Source organism: Triticum urartu, chromosome 2A, assembly GCF_056163025.1.
Source record: "Triticum urartu cultivar PI428250 chromosome 2A, HENAU_Tu73, whole genome shotgun sequence".
NCBI classification, from domain to species: Eukaryota; Viridiplantae; Streptophyta; class Magnoliopsida; order Poales; family Poaceae; genus Triticum; species Triticum urartu.
In genome coordinates this window covers 258653035-258659034 of record NC_141874.1, presented here as the reverse complement: position 1 = coordinate 258659034, position 6000 = coordinate 258653035, and the positions used below count along the sequence as shown (strand labels likewise).

At 42.1% G+C, this 6000-nt stretch overlaps 1 pseudogene; it reads left to right on the top strand.

The window, feature by feature from the left end:
- Nucleotides 1-639: 639 nt before the first annotated feature.
- LOC147984747 (uncharacterized) overlaps nucleotides 640-6000 on the top strand; it is a 44310-nt pseudogene continuing 38949 nt past the window's right edge.

Sequence of the window (6000 nt, the reverse complement as noted above, 5' to 3'; positions counted from 1 at the left end):
TAAAAATCGCCTATTCACCCCCCTCTAGTCGATATAACGCACTTTCAATTGGTATCAGAGCAAGGTACTCCCTTGTTTTGTGTGATTTTGGTTTAACCGCCTGGATTTTTAGTTATGTCGACCGCAGGTATGATCAAGGTTTCTACTAGGTGTCCTACCTTTGATGGGACGGACTACCCCTACTGGAAGAATAAGATGCGCATGCATCTTGAGGCAATTGATAACGATCTATGGTACGTTGTGGAGAATGGTGTTCCCTCTGTTACTCCCACCATCAATGCTGCTGATGTGAAGAGATTCAAGCAACTTGACTCTCAAGCGAAGAATATCATATGTGGCCATCTGAGCAAAGGACAGTATGGCAGAGTGAGTGCTTTGGAGACAACCAAGCTTATCTGGGACAGGCTGTCCAAGGTCAATGAAGGAGTCTCAACACAACGTGACTCTCGAGTTGATGTTCTTCGCAATCTCTTCAACCGCTTCAAAAGACTCGACAATGAAAATGTTCAACAAACCTTCGATCGCCTCACTGACATCTCAAATGAGCTTCAAGCACTTGGTGCCACTGACATCACCGACCATGAGGTGGTGAAGAAATTGCTGAGATCGCTTGATTCCTCATTTGATACTCTAGCATTGATGATACAAGAACGTGCTGATTACAAGTCACTTGATCCTGCTGATATCCTCGAGAGGCTAAATACTCATGAGTTATAGCTTGTTGAGAAGAGAGATCTCTATGGTTCAAGCTATGGCAGATCACGTGCCCTGAAGGCCAAGGCAGTGTCTGAATCTGAAGATGAAGATTCTGGTAGCAGCCTTGGTGATCCTGAAGAACTGATCCATGAGCTAGCACTGCTCGTGAAGAAATTCCAGAAGTTCTCAAGATGTGGTCTCTTTGGAAAATCCTCAAGGAGCAATGATTCCTCATCCAGTGACTACAAGAAGAGGCTTTGTCACAAATGCAAGAAACCTGGACACTACATTCAAGATTGTCCTCAGTGGGAAAAGGAATAAAAGAAGAAGAAATACAAGGATTACAGTTCTGATGATGCGAAGAAGAAGAAGAAATCCTCAAAATCTTCATCATCAAAATCCTCAAAGTCTTCATCTTACAAGAAGAGCAGCTCCAAAAAGGCTCGGGCGTTCATTGGCAAGGAAATGGACTCTAAGGCTGAATCTGATGGACATGAGGAAGAGGAGGCGTCTGAGGAGTCTGAGTCTGGTGTGGCGATCCTGGCTCTCCCTACTGCTTTCGTCAGCAAGTCCATCTTCAACTCTGAAGAAAATGGCTTCACTAACATGGCTGATGGAAACAATGATGACTACGCTCCCACCTATTGCTTCATGGCAAAAGGTGCCAAGCTACTCAAATACCCCTCCTCTGAATCAAGTGAGAATGAATCTGATGAAAACCTCAAACCCAGCTATTCCAAACTTGCTAAGATTGCTGTAAAACAACAAAAGGCTTTTGAAAAGGTTCAAAACATGCTAGACAAAAGTGATGATATGTTGGGTGAAGAAATGGATCGCACTAAAACTTTGACTGAAAGTCTTCAAAGACTTCATACTAAGTATGACACCTTTCAAGATCATCATAACACTCTCTTATCTGATCATGAGAAGCTTTCATATGAATTTCTTCAAAGAAAGCAAGACCTTGAGAAGCTAAGAGTGAGTTATGAAGATCTTCAAAAGGAGCACGATTCATTACTTGCTCAACAAATCAGCGCTTCTCAGGAAGAATTTGTTCCTCCATGCTTGAAGTGCATTGAACGTGAATCTGCTAATTCTTCACCTGAATGTTCAAATGCTGCTAATGTTTCAAATTCTTCACATGCCTCTGCTATCCCTAATTCCTCATCTGAGGACACTGCTAGTATCACTGACGATGCAGGGCTGAAGTAATTGTACATGACAGGCATGTACAAAAGCCTCAAAGGGCATTAGACTCTTTGTGATGTGCTTAAAAAGCAGATCCTCAACAGGAACCCTAGGAAAGAGGGTATTGCCTTTGAGAGGAAACTCAATGCTGATGGTACATATGGGAAGCCTGAGCAGTACCCCAAAACCTCATGGGTTGCTGCAAAGGGACCTCCAGATGATCCATCTAACTTATCTGGCTTTCCATGTGAATCTCCTCGTTTTGATGATGAGTCATTTGACTCCAACTATAAACTGTTCAAAATTCTGAATGGTGAAGTATTTGCTAAATATGTTGGCACTAACTGCAGGAACTATGAAGTAAATCTGGGTTCCCAAAAGGTGCCTTGAAAGTCTTCAGGTGAATGTCCTCAGGACACCACCTGTGAAGAATAGGAACCCTAGATCAAATTCTTCATATGGACCAAATTCCTCAAAAGGATCAAAGTCCTGATATGAATATCATCGTGCTAATGACTCTGTTTCGCAGGGAAGAGCTAAGGGCTATGAATATGAGCATTATTCTTCTAATCGTTATGTTCATAAGTCCTCGAAGAATTTCTCTTCTTATTCATATGCTTATCCTAACCCCTCTTCTGTGAAATGAAATGGGCCGACTTCTATGCCACCTTTCTCGTATGGAGCTCGCGGAGTGATGAACTCTTTGCCACCCCTTCATATGTGGGTGGTGAAGGAAAAGAACTAATCTCTTCTGCAGGGTCAGGTCTCCAGACGTACGTAATCGTCTGAAGAATTTGCCGGAGACCTGAATGTGCCTGAAAGGACATAGGCTAATCATGAAGAAATGAACTTTCATTTATCACGTCCTCATACTGCTTTATCTATTCTGTTGCTTGATGAAATTGATCTGATGAATTGATGTCATATTCTTCACTGATGAGGTATATGAGTACGTAAGTTCCACTAATTCATCTGCAGGATGATCAACCCAAAGCCACTGAGTGGGTCCTCGATAGTGGATGTACAAATCACATGACCGGTGACAAGAATCTATTGATGGATGCTCCCTTATCACCATCGCATATGAAGCATATCATCTTTGCTAACAAAGGAAAAAGTCAGGTATTGGGTCTAGGTAAGGTTGCGATCACAAAGGATCAACACATGGACAAAGTCATGCTTGTCGAGTCCTTAGGATACAACCTCATGTATGTCTTAATGCTTTCCGATCTTGATATGGTTGTTGTCTTTGGCAATTACCGTTGTGTTGTGGTTATGGAAGCTGACAATTCCAAAGTCTTCGAAGGCTTTAGGAGAGGAGACCTGTATATTGTTGATTTCTCTACAGGCCCGCAACTAGCCATGTGTCTACTTGCAAAAGCTTCAGAAGGCTGGCTCTGGCATCAACGACTTGGTCATGCAGGCATGAGGAATTTTCACATGCTTGCAAAGAAGAAGCATGTCATTGGCATCGAGAATGTCAAATTCCTCAAGGATCACTTATGCGGAGCCTGTGAAGCTGGGAAGATGACAAAGGCTAAGCATCCAGCAAAGACTATCATGACCACCACTCGTCCATTTGAATTGCTTCACATGGATCTCTTTGGTCCTAACCATTATTCTGCAGTCTCAAATGATGCATCTTAATATGGCTTTGTTATTGTTGATGATTACTCTCGATACACATGGGTACACGTTGTTACTTACAAACATGAAGTGCAGGAAGTCTTCAAACGATTTTCCTCGAGGGCTTCAACCAACTTTGGTGTGAAGATCAAGCACATCAGAAGTGACAATGGAACTAAGTTCATGAATTCTGGTCTTGATGACTATCTTGATGAACTTGGTATTACTCATGAGTTGTCTGCTCCTTATACTCCTCAACAGAATGGTGTCGTGGAGCGCAAGAGCAGGACTCTTGCTGCGATGACTCGCACTATGCTTGATGAATACAAAACGTCTCGTCGTTTCTGGATTGAGGCAATTGATACTATGTGCCACAACATCAACAGGGTATATCTTCACAAATTCTTCAAGAAGACTGCCTATGAACTCCTCACTGATAAGAAACCCAATGTATGTTATTTCAATGTCTTTGGTGCTAAATGTTAGATTAGAGATCCTCATCACAACTCAAAATTTGCACCGAAAGCACATGAAGGTTTTATGCTTGGTTACGGAAAGGACTCGCACACCTACAGAGTTTTCAACAACGTTCTTCACAAGGTTGTTGAAACTGTAGATGTGCGGTTCGATGAAACTAATGGCTCGCAAAGAGAGCACCTACCTACTGTGATAGATGAACGAGCACCTGAGGAAACTATCAAGTTCAAGGCTACTGAGGATGTCATTCCTACTAAAGAATCTGCTGAAGAATTCATTCCAGAACATGAAGAACGTGGAGCTAATGCACCTGAGGAAAGTACTATAGAAAATGGTGCTGAAGAAAATGCTGATCAAATTCCTCAACGATAACCAACTCATCCTCGCGTTGCAAAAGAAGTGCAAGTTGAAAAGATCATCAATGACAATAAAGCGCCAGGTCCTCTGACACGCTCAAAAGCTTCACATTTATCTAACTTTTGTGGGCACTATGCTTTTGTCTCTATGACAGAGCCCAGTAAGGTAGATGAAGCATTTCTGGAGCCTCAGTGGATTCAGGCCATGCAAGAAGAATTACATCAGTTCGAGCTGAACAATGTCTGGGAACTAGTCAAACGTCCAGATCCTCGCAAGCACAATATCATTGGCACAAAATGGATCTATTGCAACAAGCAAGACGAAAATGGCCTTGTGGTAAGGAATAAGGCACGGCTTGTAGCTCAAGGCTACACATAGGTTGAAGGAATTGATTTTGATGAAACTTTTGCACATGTTGCTAGACTTGAGGCTATTCGCATATTACTTGCTTATGCTAACCATCATGATATCACTCTATATCAAATGGATGTGAAAAGTGCATTCCTCAATGGTAAGCTTGAGGAAGAAGTATATGTTGCTCAACCCCTAGGTTTTGAAGATCCAAAGCATCCTGACAAAGTCTTCAGACTCAATAAGGCCCTCTATGGCCTCAAGCAGGCCCCACAGGCGTGGTATGATACTTTGAAGGAATTCCTTATGAAGAAAGGCTTCAAACCTGGTTCACTCAACCCTACTCTTTTCACTAAATCTTATGATGGCGTATTTTTTGTGTGCCAAATATATGTTGATGATATTATCTTTGGCTGTACTGACCAACGTTATAGTGATGAATTTGCCAATATGATGAGTGAAGAATATCAAATGTCTATGATGGGAGAATTGAAATTCTTCTTAGGTATTCAAATTCGTCAACAACGCAATGGCATATTCATATCTCAGGAGAAATATCTCAAGGATGTACTGAGGAAATTCGGCATGCAAGATTGCAAAGGCGTCAAAATTCCTATGCCCACAAATGGCCGTCTGTGCATTGATGAAAATGGTATCGACTTCGATCATAAGGTATATCGCTCCATGATTGGTTCTTTATTGTACTTATGTGCATCTAGGCAAGATATTATGCTTAGTGTTTTCATGTGTGCCCGATTTCAAGCTACACCGAAGGAATCACACCATAAGGCTGTGAAGCATATTCTTCGATATCTAGCTCACACACCAACACTTGGATTATGGTACCCCAAGGGCTCGGCTTTTGATCTCCTTGGATTTTCTGACTATGACTATGCTAGTGATCGTGTGGATCGCAAGTCAACATCAGGTACATGTCATTTCCTCGGACGATCTTTGGTCTGTTGGTCCTCGAAGAAACAGAACTGCGTATCACTATCTACTGATGAAGCTGAGTACATTGCCGCTGGTTCTTGCTGTGCTCAATTGCTATGGATGAAGCAAACTCTCAAGGACTATGGCGCCAACATGAAGAATGTGCCTCACTTCTGTGAGAATGAGAGTATCATCAAGATTGCTCACAACCCAGTTTAGCACTCGAAGACAAAGCACATTCAGATTTGTCATCATTTTCTTCGTGATCATGTGTTCAAGGGAGACATTTCTATTGAGCATGTGAAGACTGAAGAACAGCTAGCCGATATCTTCACAAAGCCCTTGGATGAGAAGAGATTTAGCAAGTTGCGG